General features: G+C 37.3%; 1 protein-coding gene across 8 annotated transcripts in view; it reads right to left on the reverse strand.

Annotated features, from left to right (window-relative positions):
• The window catches only part of MEF2A (myocyte enhancer factor 2A), a 172,383-nt gene that overhangs the window by 133,000 nt on the left and 20,536 nt on the right, over nucleotides 1-18,847 (reverse strand). For all 8 annotated transcript variants that reach the window (XM_027569123.2, XM_027569121.2, XM_027569119.2 and 5 more), the window contains exon 2: nucleotides 7,668-7,752. The gene's annotated coding sequence lies outside the window, so the exon portion shown is untranslated. The remainder of the gene's footprint in view (nucleotides 1-7,667; nucleotides 7,753-18,847) is intronic.

Raw genomic sequence — 18,847 nt, forward strand, 5'->3', positions numbered from 1 at the left:
AGCATGGTCTCAGGACCCTCAGGGTCACAGAAAGACCGGGGGTGCCTGAGTGTAGCAGAGCTCCCAGGTATCAGAGCAGGGAAGCCGGCTGCAGAGACAGAGTGAAGGCACAGGCTCTCAGCTTGGGGTTGCCATAAACTGTGATCTGTGGCACAATCAGGCCACTGCTCCTCCAGCAGGGACCCAACAAGCGGCAGAGCCGGGGAGACTCACCTTCCTCCCCCAGGAGGAGCGGCGCAGGAGCGCACCGCAGGGATCTGCTGGGTTTGGAGACTCCACACGGGGTCATGTGCCAGAGATAGAAACACTCGGTTGCAGGCCGGGTGAGCACGGAGTGCGGCCAGAGACCGGAGACGGGAATGATTGGCTGCTTTTCTCTGGGGGCGCACTGAGGAGCGGGGCCCCGAGTTCTTGGCTCCTCCGGGCGGAGACTGGGAGGCCGCCATTTTCACTCTCCTCCTCCAAAGCTGTACCGAAAGCTTGCAAGGGAACAAAGGCTGGAGAGCAAAACCGAGATTACTTAGCTGGGACAGACAAGGGCGGGGCAATTCCGCCTCCCGCAAAGACATGTAGGAACCAGGGCAACAGGCCCCTCCCCCAAAAGATCAGCAAGAACAGCCAGCCAAGACCAAGTTTACCGATCAAGGAGAATGGCAAAACTACAGCGCTAGGGGAATACTGCATATAGAATTAATGGCTTTTTTACCATGATTCTTTAGTCTTTTAAAGTTAATTTTTTTAACTTTAACTTTTCTTTTTCCCTTTTTCAACCATCTTATCAATCCCTTTTTTAAAAAAATATTTTTATTTTTCATTTTTAAAGTCATCTTCTATCCCTTCATAGTAGTTACCACTATTTTTGGCATACACATATATATATATACGTTGTTCTCTCTTTAAAATTTTGAGATACAGTTTGTTCGAACAGATCAAAATATACCCTAAATCTCAAGTGTATGGCTTTGTTCTACTATCCTGCCTGATCACATTCTCTCCCCTTTTTTTTATCCTCTTCTTTCTTTTTTCAAACAACTTATCAATTCCTTTTATAAATTTTTTTTATAATTTTCATTACAGACATATTCCATCCCTTCATCATATCAACTCTTATTTTGTACATATATGTCTTTCTTTCCTTAAAATTTTGGGAGGAACTTTCTTCTAACAGACCAAAATACACCCAAAATCTAGTGTGTGGCACTGATCTATGCACCAGCCTGATCATATCTGATCATATTCTGGTTTTTTTTTTTGTTTTGTTCTGTTTTTAATCTTTTTTTTTCTTTCTTCTTTCTTTCCCTTTCTTTTCCCCTGGTTTCAGGTATTTTCTGATTTGTTTAGAGTATATTTTCAGGGGATGTTGTTACCTGTTAGCATTTTGTTCCCTCATTCATCTATTATCCTCTGGACAAAATGACAAAACAGAAAAAATCACCTCAATAAAAAGAACAAGAGGTCGTACCGTCTGCCAGGGACCTACTCAATACGGACATTAGTACGATGTCAGACTTAGAGTTCAGAATCATGACTTTAAAGATACTAGCTGGGCTTGAAAGAAGCATGGAAGTTATTAGAGAAACCCTTTCTGGAGAAATAAAAGAACTAAAATCTAACCAAGTCAAAATCAAAAAGGCTATTAATGAGGTGCAATCAACAATGGGGGCACTAACTGCTAGGATAAATGAGGGGCAGAAGACAGAATCAGAGATATAGAAGCCCAAATGATGGACAATAAAGAAGCTGAGAAAAAGAGAGATAAACAACTACTGAATCACCAGGGCAGAATTCGAGAGATGAGCGATACTGTAAGACAAAACAACATTAGAATAATTGGGATCCCAGAAGAAGAAGAAAGCGAGAGAGGGGGCAGAATGTGTATTGGAGCAAATTATAACAGAGAACTTCCGTAATGTGGGGAAGGAAACAGGCATCAAAATCCAGGAGGCACAGAGAACCCCTCTCAAAATCATTAAAAATAGGTCAACACCCCGACATCTAATAGTAAAACTTATGACTCTCACAGATAAAGAGAAAATCCAGAAAGCAGCTCGGGAGAAGAGATATGTAACCTACAATGGTAGAAACATTCGAGTGGCAACAGACCTATCCACAGAGACCTGACAGACCAAAAAGGACTGGCATGATATCTTCAGAGCACTAAACGAGAAAAATATGCAGCCAAGAATACTATATCCAGCTAGGCTGTCATTGAAAATAGGAGAGATAAAAAGCTTCCAGGACAAACAAAAACTAAAGGAATTTGCAAACATGAAATCTGCCCTACAAGAAATCTTGAAAGGGGTCTTCTAAGCAAAGAGAGAGCCTAAAAGCAGCATACACCAGAAAGGAACACAGACAATATATAGTAACAGTCACCTTACAGGCAATACAATGGCACTAAATTCATATCTTTCAATAGTTACCCTGAATGTAAATGGGCTAAATGCTCCAATCAAAAGACACAGGCTATCACATTGGATTAAAAAAACAAGACCCATCGATATGCTGTCTGCAAGAGACTTATTTTAGACCCAAAGACACCCCCCACATTGAAAGTGAGGGGGTGGAAAACCATTTACCATGCTAATGGACACCAAAAGAAAGCTGGGGTGGCAATCCTTATATCAGACAAATTAGATTTTAAACCAAACACTGTAATAAGAGATGAGGAAGGACACTGTATCCTACTTAAAGGGTCTATCCAACAAGAAGACCTAACAACTGTAAATATCTATGCCCCTAACATGGGAGCAGCCAATTATATAAGGTATTAATAACAAAAGCAAAGAAACACATTGACAACAATACAATAGTGGGGGACTTTAACATCCCCCTCACTGAAATGGACAGATCATCTAAGCAAAAGATCAACAAGGAAATAAAGACTTTAATCACACTTGACCAAATGGACTTCACAGACATATTCAGAACATTTCATCCCAAAGCAACGGAATACACATTCTTCTCTAGTGCCCATAGAACATTCTCCAGAATTGAACACATCCTAGGTTAGGTTCTCAGGTCTCAACTGGTACCAAAAGATTGGCATTCTTCCCTACATATTTTCAGATCATAATGCTTTGAAACTAGAACTCAATCACAAGAGGAAAGTCAGAAAGAATTCACATACATGGAGGCTAAAGAGCATCCTACTAAAGAATGAATGGGTCAACCAGGAAATTAAAGAAGAATTAAAAAGATTCATGGAAACCAATGAAAATGAAAACACAACTGTTCAAAATCTTTGGGATGCAGCAAAGGCAGTCCTAAGAGGAAAGTATATAGCAATACAAGTCTTTCTCAAGAAACAAGAAAGGTCTCCAATACACAACCTAACCCTACACCTAAAGGAGCTGGAGAAAGAACAGCAAATAAAGCAGAAACCCAGCAGGAGAAGGGAAATAATAAAGATCAGAGCAGAAATCAATGAAATAGAGACCAAAAGAACAGTAGAACAGATCAACGAAACTAGGAGGTGGTTCTTTGAAAGAATTAACAAGATGGATAAACCCCTGGCCAGACTTATCAAAAAGAAAAGAGAAATGACCCAAATCAAGAAAATCATGAATGAAAGAGGAGAGATCACAACCAACACCAAAGAGGTACAAATAATTATAAGAACATATTATAAGCAACTCTATGCCAGCAAATTAGATACCCTGGAAAAAAATGGATGCATTCCTAGAGATGTATCAGCTACCAAAACTGAACCAGGAAGAAACAGAAAATCTGAACAGACCTATAACCACTAAGGAAATTGAAGCAGAAATAGAAAATTGAAGGAAATAGAAATGGAATAGAAATAGAAATAGAAATGGAAGGAAAACTTCCAAACTCGTTTTATGAGGCCACCATTACCCTGATCCCCAAACCAAAGACCCCATCAAAAAGGAGAATTACAGACCAATATTCTTGATGAACATGGATGCAAAAATTCTCACCAAAATACCAGCCAGAAGGATCCAACAGTACATTAAAACGATTATCTACCACGACCAAGTGGGATTTATCCCTGGGCTGCAAGGTTGGTTCAACATCCGCAAATCAATCAACGTGATACAATACATTAACAAAAGAAAGAATCATATGATCCTCTCAACAGATGCAGAAAAAGCATTTGACAAAGTACAGCATCCTTTCTTGATCAAAACTCTTCAAAGTATAGGGATAGAGGATACATACCTCAATATCATAAAAGCCGTCTTCGAAAAACCTACAGCGAACATCATTCTCAATGGGGAAAAACTGAGAGGTCAGGAACGTGGCAGGGATGTCCACTCTCACCACTGCTATTCAACATAGTATTAGAAGTCCTCGCCACAGCAATCAGACAACAAAAAGAAATCAAAGGCATCCGAATCGGCAAAGAGGAAGTCAAACTCTCACTGTTTGCAGATGATATGATACTTTGTGTGGAAAACCCAAAAGACTCCACCCCAAAACTGCTAGAACTCATACAGGAATTCAGTAAAGTGACAGGATATAAAATCAATGCCCAGAAATCAGTGGCATTCCTATACACCAACCACAAGACAGAAGAGACAGAAATTAAGGAGTCAATCCCATTCACAATTGCACCCAAAACCATAAGATACCCAGGAATAAATCTAACCAAAGAGGCAAAAGATCTGTACTCAGAAAACTATAAAATACTCATGAAAGAAACTGAGGAAGACACAAAGAAATGGAAAAACGTTCCATGCTCAGGGATTGGAAGAACAAATATTGTGAAGATGTCAATGCTACCTAGAGCAATCTACACATTCAGCGCAATCCCATCAAAATACCATCCACTTTTTTCAAAGAAATGGAACAAATCATCCTAAAATTTGTATGGAACCAGGAAAGACCTGATTCAGAGGAATGTTGAAAAAGAAAAGCAAAGCTGGCGGCATCACAATTCCGGACTTCCAGCTCTATTACAAGGCTACTGGCAGAAAAAAACAGACACATACTTCAATGGAACAGAATAGAGAGCCCAGAAATGGACCTCTAAGTCTATGGTCAACTCATCTTTGACAAAGCAGGAAAGAATGTCCAGTGGAAAAAAGACAGTCTCTTCAACAAATGGTGTTGGGGAAAATTGGACAGCCACATGCAGAAGAATGAAACTGGACCATTTCCTTACACCACACACAAAAACAGACTCCAAATGGTTGAAAGACTAAATGTGAGACAGGAGTCCATCAAAATCCTAAAGGAGAACACAGGCAGCGACCTCTTCGACCTCTGCTGCAGCAATTTCTTCCTAGAAACATCGCCAAAGGCAAGGGAAGCAAAGGGCAAAAATGAACTCTTGGGATTTCATCAAGATAAAAGCTTTTGCACAGCAAAAGAAAAGTCAATAAAACCAAAAGACAACCGACAAAATGGGAAAATATTTGCAAATGACATATCAGATAAAGGGCTAGTATCCAAAATCTATAAAGAACTTATCCAACTCAACACCCAAAGAACAAATAATCCAATCAAGAAATGGGCAGAAGACATGAACAGACATTTTTCCAAGGAAGACATCCAAATGGCCAACAGACACATGAAAAGTGCTCAACATCGCTCGGCATCAGGGAAATTCCAAATCTAACTCAATGTGATACCACCTCTCACCTGTCAGAATGGCTAAAATAAAAAGTCAGGAAACGACAGATGTTGGCAGGGATGTGGAGAAAGGCGAACCCTCCTACGCTGTTGGTGGGAATGCAAGCTGGTGCAACCACTCTGGAAAACAGTATGGAGGTTCCTCAAACAGCTGAGAATAGTGATACCATACAATCCAGCAATTGCACTACTGGGTATTCACCCCCACATACAAATGTAGGGATCCGAAGGGGTATGTGCACCTGATGTTTACAGCAGCAATGTCCACAATAGCCAACTTGGAAAGAGCCAAGATGTCCATCGACAGATGATGGATAAAGAAGATGCGGTATTATCACAATGGAAAGGAATGAGATCTTGCCATTTGCAACGACATGGATGGAACTGGAGGGTGTTATGCTGAGCGAAATAAGTCAATCAGAGAAAGACATGTATCATATGACCTCACTGATATGAGGAATTCTTAATCTTAGGAAACAATCTGAGGGGTGCTGGAGTGGGGGTGGGGTGGGATGGATGGGGTGGTGGTGGGTGATAGACATTGGGGAGGGTATGGGCTATGGTGAGTGCTGTGAATTTTGCAAGACTGTTGAATCACAGATCTGTACCTCTCAAACAAATAATACAATATATCTTAAGAAAAAAAAAAGAAGATAGCAGGAGGGCAAGAATGTAGGGGGGTAAATTGGAGGGGGAGACGAACCATGAGAGACTATGGACTCTGAGGAACAAACTGAGGGTTCTTGAGGGGAAGGGATGGGGGGATGGGTTAGCCTGGTGATGGGTATTAGGGAGGGCACGTTCGCGTGGAGCATGGGATGTTATGCACAAACAGTGAATCATGGAACAAAACATACATCAAAAACTAATGATGTAATGTATGGTGATTAACCTAACAATTTAAAAAAAAAGATTCTCCCTCTCTCTCCCTCTCCCCCTCCCCAATCCTTTCCTCCCGTCCTCTCTCTCTCTGCCTACTCCTCTCTCCCCCTCCCTCTCAAAAAAATAAAATAAAATTTAAAAAAAAAAATTTTCAAAAATAAACTGGTATCAGAACAAAGTACTTTAACAAAGAACCCATTTTGTAAGTTCATTTTTTAATACTACTTAATACTCAAAAAAATGTACACTTTATGTTAAATAGAAACTATTCTTAAAACAAGTAAAAAATAAATGTCAAGTACCACTCCCGTTTTCTACTGATACAATCATCAGGCACAATCAATGTCTAATATTTAAAACGTTTAATGTTAACCTAAAACACATCAACTTTTGAAGAGGACATCTTACAAATTGGAACCATTAACCTAGACCATTTTAAGTTTTTAAGTCAAATAGCCTACTCAGGGGCTTTGCAAATATGCACCTATGATTTAAGGTGGCAAATTCAAGTTACAAACGTAAGTCTACATTTTTAAAAAAATCTCCTAACTCTGCTTAATTTTTTTCTTTGACCCTTCCTAAGGTATTTCAAGAATTATTTGTCCACTTCATCTTTCATTTGAAAGTCTTTCTCAGCTTATATCTAACTCATGTCCTCAAATCTGCACTTTCTCCTATCTATTGTCACAGTAAACATGGACTACTTACTTTAGATATTTTTTTTTTAAGATTTTATTTATTTAACAAAGAGAGACACAGGGAGAGAAGGAACACAAGCAGTGGGAGAGGGAGAGGCAGGCTTCCCACTGAGCAGGGAGCCTGATGCAGGGCTTGATCCCAAGACCCTAGGATCATGACCTGAGCTGAAGGCAGACGCTTAACCAACTGAGCCACCCAGGCGCCCCCCTTTTTTTAAATAAGGGTAAATGATATAGAAGATGAAGTGAGAATGATGAAAAAGTAAGAATTAACTTAGCATATCAGACAAAATATATGAGAAACTGTCAGTATAATAGAATGCACTTCATGTGGACTTTCAAATTTTCTCAATTATCTACATTAAACCCCAAAATAAACTCAAAAAGACTACTATTCAAGCTAACAAAGAGAGTCTGATTTTTAAAAAAGGAAAAAATTTCCATTGTGTTTATTTACTTTATAACATAGAAAAATGAAAAATGTCTTACTAGAAATGATGTATCAGCAAAAAGTGCACTTAATATGATCCTTGCAGAAAATTCTTCTTTGTTCCTTTTTCACAAAATGCAATTCCTAAAACAAAAAATATGAGATGAGTTAGCAAGTGTTCTTAACTTTAAAACAGAATTAAATTATATTTTGTCTTTATTCCAACTCTCAACACACTATAATTCCACTCTCAACACTATAGGTCCACAATATTTGCTAAAGAGGAAAATAAATTTTTAAAAGTCATTTGTGGTATTTGCCTAATAAACATAATGTTAGCCAACGGGAATTTCTAATGTCACTAATCTGTTTTTTCAGGAAGTATTACTGAAATGCTCAGTAACATTCTATATATACTCCTAGATTCACAAATTGGCTTCCTAGATCCCCATCTTCCTACCCCTCTATATCACATGATATGCTTTATATTTACCTGGTACACACAGCCTACTGAACGTACACTTTGCTAAAATAATTTAAAGTATTCACTGTATTATGTTCACATTTAGAAAAGAAAATTGTCAGAGGGTCAGTGATTTGCATTGCCAAAAATATGTTTGTATTCAAATACAATATGTATGCTTGTAGCTTTCACTATCTTTTAAAGGTAACAATGAAATGAAACAATGAACAAAGATCCCCAAAATGAACATAAAACTGATGCCAATAATTCATATTAAAAAAAGGAACATTTGTAAATACTAACCAATGGATCAGTGCATAATGAAAAATCCAGTTTGCTTGGAGTAGTGTAAGGCATTTAGGTAAAAAGCAAAGATGGTAAAAGTCCCCCCTACCCCTCACCTTCCTCACCCACACTGGCCAGGACCAATTATGATGTTATCCAATAATTTAGAATTGCATGACTGGATAATTCTACCAACTCCCAAGTAAATCTGCCACATCAAATAAAAATGGTAATTTCTCCACGGAAATAACAGTCTTTTGAATCTGATTCAGCAATTTTAATTAATTGTGATACTGTAATTTTTTTTATTTCAAATCAACACCTTCTAGAGGGGGGTAGAGGGAAGGGAAAAACACAAATTGCCAAATATTCTTTTCGTATTAATGAATTAAGTATTAAAAGCCTGAACTTTAAGACATAAAAATAAGTTTTTGCAAGGTTAAAAAGAGCTTGCTTTTAAAAAGCCAATTTCAGCTTTTAATCTAATTAAACTGAAATGTAGAAAAGAAAAAAAGCTCCAGTTTCACTACCAACTTCTAAAATCCAGTAATTCAAAGTGAAACTGTTTTTCATGGGTTCTTGATCTAAACAAAACTCAAAATGTATTTTAATAACAACTTTGTGAGTCACAGAAGGAATTAAAGTTTAGCAACTTGACCCACAGTAAATAATAATTAAACACAAATTTGAGGAGCGCCCGGGTGGCTCAGTCGGTTAAGCATCTGCCTTGGGCTAGAGTCATGATCCCAGGGTCTTGGGATCAAGTCCAGCATGGGCTCCTTGCTCAGCAGGGAGCCTCCCTCTCCTCAGCTGCTGCTACTTCCCCTGCTTGTGCACTCTGCGCTCATGAGCACTCTCTCTCTCTCTCCAAATAAATCTTAAAAATAAATAAACATAAATGTGATACATCCTGGTATATTTTCTTACATCAAAAATTTCATTCTCAGTTCTATAAGGAACTGTTACTGACAACTTGTGTTTTGTACACAGGTACACAGTTCTCAATTTCTAAGCAGAATATTCTAAAAATCAAATTTTTTATAATAATCTATAATGAACCATACTCTCACCTTCAAAATAAACTGTAGTGCTACATCAGTTATTATTAAATTTAACATATTAAAGCTCCAAATCTCATTGCTTCTGTCCAGGCAAGAGCTAGACAACCTGTACCTCCAATTGCTATTACTCCCAAATCTGATCCCACCAACCACCTAGCTGCTCCCTCTGCTTTTTTTTTTTTTTTTTTTAAGAGAAAGAGCATGCACACATATGAGCAAGTGGGTGGGGGGGGGGTAGCAGAGGGTAAGGGAGACAGAGAATCCTAAGCAGGCTCCACACCCAGCGTAGAACCCAACATGGACCAATTCCAGGACCCTGAGATCATGACCTGAGCCAAAATCAAGAGTTAACACACCCAACCGAGTCACCCTGTCCCTCTACTTCTAATATCTACATCGTTGTTAACCTGGACTACAAGCCATTGCCCAAACTGTCAAGCTCTGTAATTCTGTTCAAGTTTTTACCTCTGCTGGAAACAATGTTCCCCCATCTCTTAAACAAGCTTTCCCAGTTTAATGGCACCTTCTGTGACAGCAACCTCAAGAATACTCTTACCATCACAATCACTTCCAGGAGGTGGGGGGGGGGATAAAATTATACTTGGTTTTTAAGTATGAGTCTCTTCTATACTTTATGCTTTTTTTAGAGAAAGAACTTCATTTTTATATCCCAATATCTAGTTAAGATCTGGAACAGAATTCAATATAGTCCATTCAGAAAATATTTACTGAGTATCCAATATATTCCAGACACTTTTCTAGGTGCTAGGGATCAGTCCCTATATCTATGACTGACCTCATGGAGCTTACATTCTAGTGGGGGAATCTACATCACACAATGAATAAGGAATGTGTAATATATACAGCAGTTATACAAGTCCTTAATAAACAAAAATAGAGCAAGGAAGTAAGTACTATCATAGGGGATTAAGATTTGAGAAAGATCTAATGAGATGATAATAATAAGACCAACTATAACAGCAGTATTTACCATATGCTAACCAGTATCCTAACTATCTAATGCTTTACATGCATCAACAAAGGTAAAGCCAACAATAATCTCACTATTACCTCAAAAGGCTGAAATACTAAGAAGGTTCCTGCCAAGGTCACATAGCTAAATTAGTGAAGTGGTGAAGCCAGGATTCAAACCCAGGCACACTTTTAACAGCTATGCACAACCACAGTTCAGTTCATGTTTTTTTTTTTTTAAAGATTTTATATATTTATTTATTTGAGAGTGAGAGAGGCAGGGGAGAGGGAGAAGGAGAGGAAGAAGCAGATTCCCAGCTGAGCAGGGAGTCCAATATGGGGCTCAATCCCAGGACTCTGAGAACGTGACCTGAGTCCTGAGCAGACGCTCAACCAACCAAGCCACTCAGGTGCCCCAAGTTCATGATTTTGTTAAATGAATTAATATGTGAAAAACTGAATGCATACTAAAGCAATGGATTCAAAAGACAGAAAAGCAAATCTCAGTCTCGGACTGATACATTTGAGCAGCTTGACAGATACCCTGATAAATAACAGATGAGTATCTGCTGTGAACAAAAATGATAAACACAATTTTCTAATTTTTAAAATGTTTTAAGTTTCTATACGATAATTACCAGAACTAAAAATTACACAAGGCAATATCACAAAAATCACATGGATAGGTCATTTAAAAAAAAAAAACTTTTAAAGAAGTACTCTGAAACAAATGAAAACATTGAAGACACTATCATTTCAATAACAGTTAAATGTCAAATATCACTATTTTTTGTGGCACAAGTTACTATCAATTTTTCCATATTAACAAGAAGGGTTAAATGAAATGACTGTGATTCAAACTCTTCAAATATCTCAACTATATTTTACAAAGCAAATAGATAACACCTAATACAACTGCTGGTGATATCTGAAAACCTGAATGACCCAAGATAATTTGCTCCGTAATGCCCTCTCTTGCTATATTAGCTTGTTAATTATGTGCTTAACCAGTGAATGCCAATAAATTAGAAAGCAAAATGAAACAAAGTGCTCCTGACATGATACTAACATTCCTCGTTTCAAGTCTTAAGGGCCTAAAATCCTAAGCATCTCAAGTCTTGATAAAAAAAAAAAAAAACAATACAATCATGAAGAAAATTTCTGCTTTATGTTTGAACTTATCAAATTTCACTGGATACCTCTGCCCTGAGCATAATGCAGCGTCAAAGAAAAGAGGTTTCTATATGAAAACAGCTTTTAAAATCAATCCAGATTAAGGGAAAAATTAAACAGCCAAAAAAAACAAAAAACAAAACCCAAAAAAAACAGTCTATAAACACAATAAATGGTGCATATTTGCTCAAATATTAATTTCATTTTGTAACCAAAACTTAAGTTTACCAGCAATGGTGTTTTTAATTCAAAGGAGTGTCAGCTCTCACACATGGGCGTCAAACTACTCATGCCTTAAAAAGATTATTGGTACAAACCATGATGTAGTAACTAAGTACCAGACACGCTCTCCTAATGAACTCAACTAGAAAACTGATCAGATATATAAAGCTATAATTTTAAAATGCTGGACACCAAAGCAGCTGAGCACTGTAATACCTGAGAAAAACGAAAAGTGTCCCCTACATACTCTGTATGCAGAGTCCAGAGGGTAGTGCAGGAATGGGAAGCCAAGCAGAATATGATGGACTCAGTGAGTAAAAGAGACAGACACTGAAATTTGGGGAGGCTGAGATAATGGGAAATTGTGTAGAGCAGTGAAGATGGAGCTCAAGAAGAGAAAGCATTCCTGAAATCTATAGAGAGGTTTTCTAGAGCAAATCTGCCCAAAAGAAACAACATGAACCTAAAATGTATTTTAAATTTTCTAACCACATTTTAAAGGAAAATGAAGCAGGTAAAATTAATTTTAACATAATTCATTTAACCCAATATGCTCAAAATATTACCATTTCAGGATATAATTGATATAACAAACAGATATTTACATTCTTTTTTTCCAAAATAAGTTCCTGACATTCAGTGTGTTTTATACTTACAGCATATTTAAATTCAAACTAACCACAATTCAAGCTCTCAATAGCCACAACGTGGCTAAATGCTACCATATACTTGATAATGCAGTTTCTTGAATATAAAGCTGTGTATGAGTAAAGTGAAACTCTACAAGGCCAGGCAAGGAATAATGATCAGGCAAGGCTCAAAAGTTCCGAGATTACACAAGACCGGGGGATGTGCAAGTTCCAACCAAAAACGAGGAAGACCTCATTGAAACCTGGGGAAATCAGTAGAAACTGAATCAGAATCATCACTTATATACTTAGTAGCTGTGCTAAACTAGTTCTAGAGTAAAGGCTACATTTGACTTGCCAAACAAAGCTTAAAAACAAGCCTCAAAAGGTTCAAACAGATCCACAAGAAATGTAACACCCTGCCAAAACAAAAATAAAATCTCTCCAGAGTAAATCAACAAAATCCAGACAACAGTGTGAGGAACGTCCAAGAGTCAGTCAAAACTTACCAAACATGAGAAAGTGGAGAAATGTATGACCCATAACAGGGGGAAAATCTGACAAAAGAAAGAATCCTAGAACCAAGAGAGATGATATATTTAAAGACATAAACTTTAAATATTACAAATATGTTAAAGGATTTAAAGAAAAACAAAAACAAAAGACAATTATTTTGAAAAGAATCAATGGGAGTGCCTGGGTGGCTCAGTCAGTTAAGTGTCTGCCTTCAGCTCAGGTCATGATCCCAGGGTCCTGGGATGGAGCCCCATGTTGGGCTCCCTGCTCAGCAGGGAGTCTGCTTCTCCTTCTTCCACTGCCCCTCCCCCATTTGTGCATGCCTATGTGCTCACTCTCCCTTTCAAATAAATAAAAATCTTTAAAAAAAAAATAATCAATGGATTTTTAAATATAAGAAATATAGTATCTCAAATAAAGAATCAACTGGCTAGATTTAGCAAAAGATTAAAGCAGCGCAGGAAAAAAAATCCCTAACTTGAAAATATAAAAACAGAAAGGAAAAAAAAACAAAAAACAAAGAACAAAGCATCAAGGACTTGTGAGAATATCAAGGGCAGTCTAAAATGGTGTAACTGGAGTCCTGGAAAGATGGGGAGACAGAAAAAATATCTGAAGAAATAAGGACCAAAGAATTTCCAGATTTGACAAAAAGTAAACCCATATATTCAAGAGACTCAATGAACAAAAAACAGGTTAAGCACAAAGAAATCACACCAAGTCACAGAGAGAAAGTCTTAAAAGCAGCGGGGTGGGGGGGGGGGGGGTACAACACGGACACATTACACAATAGAAGAACAAAGATAAGAATTACCAGGCTCCTTGTCAAAAACAATACAAACAAATTTAAAACAAAGGAGCAAAACCTTTAAAGTGCTACAAAGAGAAAAACCTGCAAATCAAAATCTACAAAAAGCAGTAAAATCCTTCACAGATGAAGGGGAAATAAAGACATTATCAAACAAATAAAAGCTGAGAAACTGTCACCAGCAGGTCTGCACTACAAAGAACACTGAAAGAAGTTCTTCAGGAAGAAAAATGACAGTAGGATTGTATAACAGAGTGAACCCTCATGTAAACTATAAACTTAGTTAATAAAAATGTACCAATATTGGTTCACCAATTGTAACATGTATATCACACAATTAACAATTAAAATTGTTAAAATAGTAGGGGACACGGGGGGTGGCAAAGTGAGAGGGAGAACAGGGGAAGGGAAAGAAGAGAATACATGGGAAGTATGTACTTTCTCCTCAATTTTTCTGTAAACCTAAAGCTGTTCTAAGAAATAAGTCTATCAATTAAGAAATAGCAGGTAGAAACTTCTACACAAAGGAAGAACAACAATGGTGAATATGTGAATTTACCACCTATTTTCTTACCTTTAATTTTTAAAAAGATAATCTGATTGTGTAAAGCCAAAGTGGCAATAACATATAATAACCTGTAGAATAAAATGAAAAATAGCAAAAGAAGGAAAGGGAAAAAACTGAAAATACACTCTATTAAGGATCATTATTAGTAAGTGATGAAAGTAGACTGTGATAAGTTCAAGATTGCATGCTGTAAAACCCTAGAGCAACTACTAAAAAAAGAAATCAATAAAACGAATAAGCCAAGAAAAGAGGTAAGAGGGAATGCTAAAAAAATAAGCAGGCTCCAAAAAAGAAAAAGGAAACACTAAACAGGTAGAATTAAAAAAATACCTAAAAAATGGCAGACTTAAATCCAATTAAATGAATTATTATGTTAAATATATATGGTCTAAAGGTCCCAATTAAAGGTAGAGACTATCAGACTAGACTAGAAGCAGATATTGTCAGACTGGATAAAGTTATGTACCCCACTTTAAATACAGTGATATAGATAGATTAAAATATGAAACAGAAAAGGATATACCATACAAGCATTAATCATAAGCAAGCTGGAATGCCTATATTAATGTCAGACAAAGTACATCACAAGAGAAGGAATAATACAAGGTATAAAGGAACATAAATCATAATGCTTAGTGTCACTTTATCAGAAATACAAAATAATCCTAAATGTTCACGCAGCCAATAACAGAGTTTCAAAACATACAAATAATGACAAAACTAAAAGGAGAAATAGATAAGTTTACAATTATAGCTAGAGAATTCTACAGTCTCTCACAATAATCAATAAAACAAGCAGATAGAAAATCAGTAAAGATAGGGGCGCCTGGGTGGCTCAGATGGTTAAGCATCTGCCTTCGGCTCACGTCATGATACCGGGGTCCTGGGATCGTGTCCCACATCAGGCTCCCTGCTCCCTGGGGAGTCTGCTTCTCCCTCTGCCTCTCTCTCTCTGTCTCTCATGAATAAATAAATAAATAATCTTAAAAAAATCAGTAAAGATATATAAAACCTGAACAACACTATGAAGCAGCAAAGTTGTTCATGTCTTTGGTATAGTCAACAAGAGAGAACATATGCTGGACCATAAAACAAGGCACATATAAATTTAAATGAGTAAAATCAGGGGCACCTGGGTGGCTGAGTCTGTTAAGCGCCTGCCTTTAGCTCAGGTCATGATTCCAGGGTCCTGGGAGGGAGCCCCACTGTCCTGCTCCCTACTCAATGAGGAGCCTGCTTCTCCCTCCCTCCCCCCACCCCGCCCCCTGCTCCTGCTTTCTCTCGCTCTCTCTCTCAAATAAATAAAATATTTTTTAAAAAGAGTGAAACCATACAGAAAGGTTTTCTTTTTGAAGATCTAATTGACTTTATTGACTTCATGAATCAGGCAACACCCCATCTACCAAGTAGAGAGGCACTCCCCGGAAAGTGTTTTCTGACCACAAAAGAATGAAAGACCAGTAACAAAAATATATTGGAAAATTTTCCAAATATTTGTAAATTAACAGATTTCTAAATTATTCACAGGTTAAAGAACTCATGAGGAAAATTTAAAAACACATGGAACTGAATGATAATAAAAATACATTAACTAATTATGTAGGGTGGAGCTAAGGATGCTTAGAAATTTATATCTTTTAAGTGCTTATGTTAGAAAAGAATAAAGATTTAACGATCGTGTTCTAAATTAGCTTCCACCTTAAGAAGCTAGGGGGGAGAAATAAAAGTAGAGGTAAGGAAATAATAAAAGTAGAAATTGTGTGAAATAGATGAGAGACCAAAAAAAAAAAAAAAAAGATAAAACCAATGAAAACAAAAGCTGGTTCTTTGAAAAGAACCCCTAGCTAGACTGGTCAAAAAAGAAGAAAGACACAAACTGCCAACATTAGAATTGGAAGAGAGGACATTACTACAGATATTTCAAACATTAAATGCATATTAAGGTAATAGTGCAATTCTATGCCGATAAATTTGACAACTTAAATGAAACAGACAAAATTCCTTGAAACATGCAGATTATCAACAGAAAATTCATCAACACAAAGGCTGAATAACCCCCTAATTCAGAAAACTTTTTCAAGACTTTACTTATTTGAGTGAGAGAGCATGTGCAGGAGAAGGAGCTGAGGGAGACTGAGAGAGAGAATCTCATGCACCCTCCCCACTGAGCAGGGTGCCTGACACGGGGTTCATTCCTGCAACCCTGAGATGATGACCTGAGCCAAAATCAAGAGTTTGGATGCTTAACAACTGAACCACCCAGGCGCCTATAATTCAGAAATTTTAATTCAAAACCAAAAGGCTTCCCACAAAGAAAACTCCAGACCCAGATTGCTTCCCTGGTGAATCTCAAACATCTAAAAAAGATACAGTATCAGTCTTACCCAAACTCTTTTAGGAAAAAAGAGGAAGACGAAATACTTTCTAACATATTAATAAGGCCAGAATAATCCCAACACCAAAGCAAGGCAAGGAGAGCACAAGAAAAAGAAAATGTGTACTAATATCATTTGTTATATAGATGCAAGTATCATTTATAAAATAGAAGCAGGCCAAATCCAGCAATATATAAAAAGTTAAACAGCAGTACAAATGGGGTTTGTCTCAGGAATGCAAGGTTGGTTTAGTATTCTAAAAATCAATATAACTCACTACATTAACGTACTAAAAAAATGATTAATTTCAATAGATGTAAAAAAGCATCTATGCATGATAAAATACCCATTTGTGGAGAGTGGAGGGGGACACCGCTCAACAAACTAGGTTTGAAGGAAACTTCCTCAACCTAAGGCAACTACAAAAACCTACAGCTAATGATAAAGGACTGATTTTTTTTCCTGTACAACTGGAAATAAAGCAAGGATGCACACTTTCATTATTTCTATTCACCATTCTACTAGAAGTCCTAACAATCGCAATAACGCAGCAAAGGGGGAGAAAAAAGATATCCAGATTGGAAAGGAAAAAATAAAGCAGCTTCTACTCACACATGACATGACAATATACATAGCAAATCACCAAAAATATACAATAAATGGTCTGGAACTAAAAATGGGTTTTGCAAGGGTATAGGATACAAGATCAGTATTTTTTATAAAGATCTTAATATATTTTTTTAATTTTCAAGTAAAGTCCATGCCCAACATGGGGCTTGAACCCACAACCCTGAGATTAAGAGCTGCATGCTCTACCGACGGAGCCAGCCCTAGATCAGTTTTTTAAAGTCAAATTTCTATATACCAATAATGACAAATGCAAAGTTAATCTTTTTAAAAATACCATTCACCATAACATGGAATATTTAAAGACAAATTTAACAATATATGTGCAAGACTATTATTCTGAATACTAGAAAACACTGAGAGAAATTAAGGAAGACCTAAAAAAATGGGAGATATATATCATGTTCACAGATCCGTACACTCAATATTATTGTGATACTGATTCTCCCCAAACTGATCTACAGATCCAATACAATCCCAATCAAAATCCTAGCAAGTGTTCTTGTAGAAAATCACAAAAATATTTAAAAATTTATAATATAGCTAAAACAATTTTGAAAAAAAAAACAAAAGTTGGAAGATAAAAGCACGTTGTTAAAACACACACACACCCCTAAATAAAGGGAACAGAATAGAGAATGCAGAAATAAATCCACACACACACATGGTCATGATAGTCAACAAAGGCACTAAGATAATTAAATGGGAAGCAGCCTTATCAACAAATGGCACCAGAACAAATAAATGAATCTTGATTATTACCTCATATCACTAAAATTAATTCAAAATGATCACAACCCTATGAAAAAGGGTAAAAGCTAAACTATAAAACCCCCAAAAGTAAACACAGGACAAAAAAATTTTCACGGCCCCATGTAAGGCAAAGATTATCAGAGAGGCCACAAAAAGAAGGCAAAACCGACAATTTTAGAAGGCTGACAAGCAGTACTTTATCAAAATTAAAATCTTCTGCTCTATGAAAGACAACATTAAGGAGATAAAAATCAAGCCACATACTGGTAGAAAATATTCAAAGTACATGGGGCGCCTGGGAGGCTCAGTCATTAAGTGTCTGCCTTCCGCTCAGGTCATGATTTCAGGGTCCTGGGATCGAGCCCCACATCGGGCTCCCTGCTCCAAGGGAAGCCTGCTTCTCCCTCTCCCACTCCCCCTGCTTGTGTTCCCTCTCTTGCTGTGTCTATCAAGTAAAGATCTTTAAAAATATATATATTCAAAATACAATAATGAAAATGAAAAAAGACTTCTATCTAGAACACAGAAAAATCTCTTACAGTTCAGGGGACGGTGGCTCAGTCGGTTAAGGGTCTGCCTTCAGCTCAGGTCATGATGCAGGGTCCTGGGATCAAGTCCCGCATCCAGCTCCCTGCTCAGCGGGGAGCCTGCTTCTCTCTCTGCCTGCCGCTCCCCCTGCTTGTGTGCACCCACTCCCTCTCTCTCTCACTCTCTCTGACAGATAAATCTTTAAAAACAACAACAGAAATCTCTTAACAGTTCAGCAGTAAGGCAAACAACCCAATTA

The sequence above is a fragment of the Zalophus californianus genome, chromosome 6 (assembly GCF_009762305.2).
Source record: "Zalophus californianus isolate mZalCal1 chromosome 6, mZalCal1.pri.v2, whole genome shotgun sequence".
NCBI classification, from domain to species: domain Eukaryota; kingdom Metazoa; phylum Chordata; class Mammalia; order Carnivora; family Otariidae; genus Zalophus; species Zalophus californianus.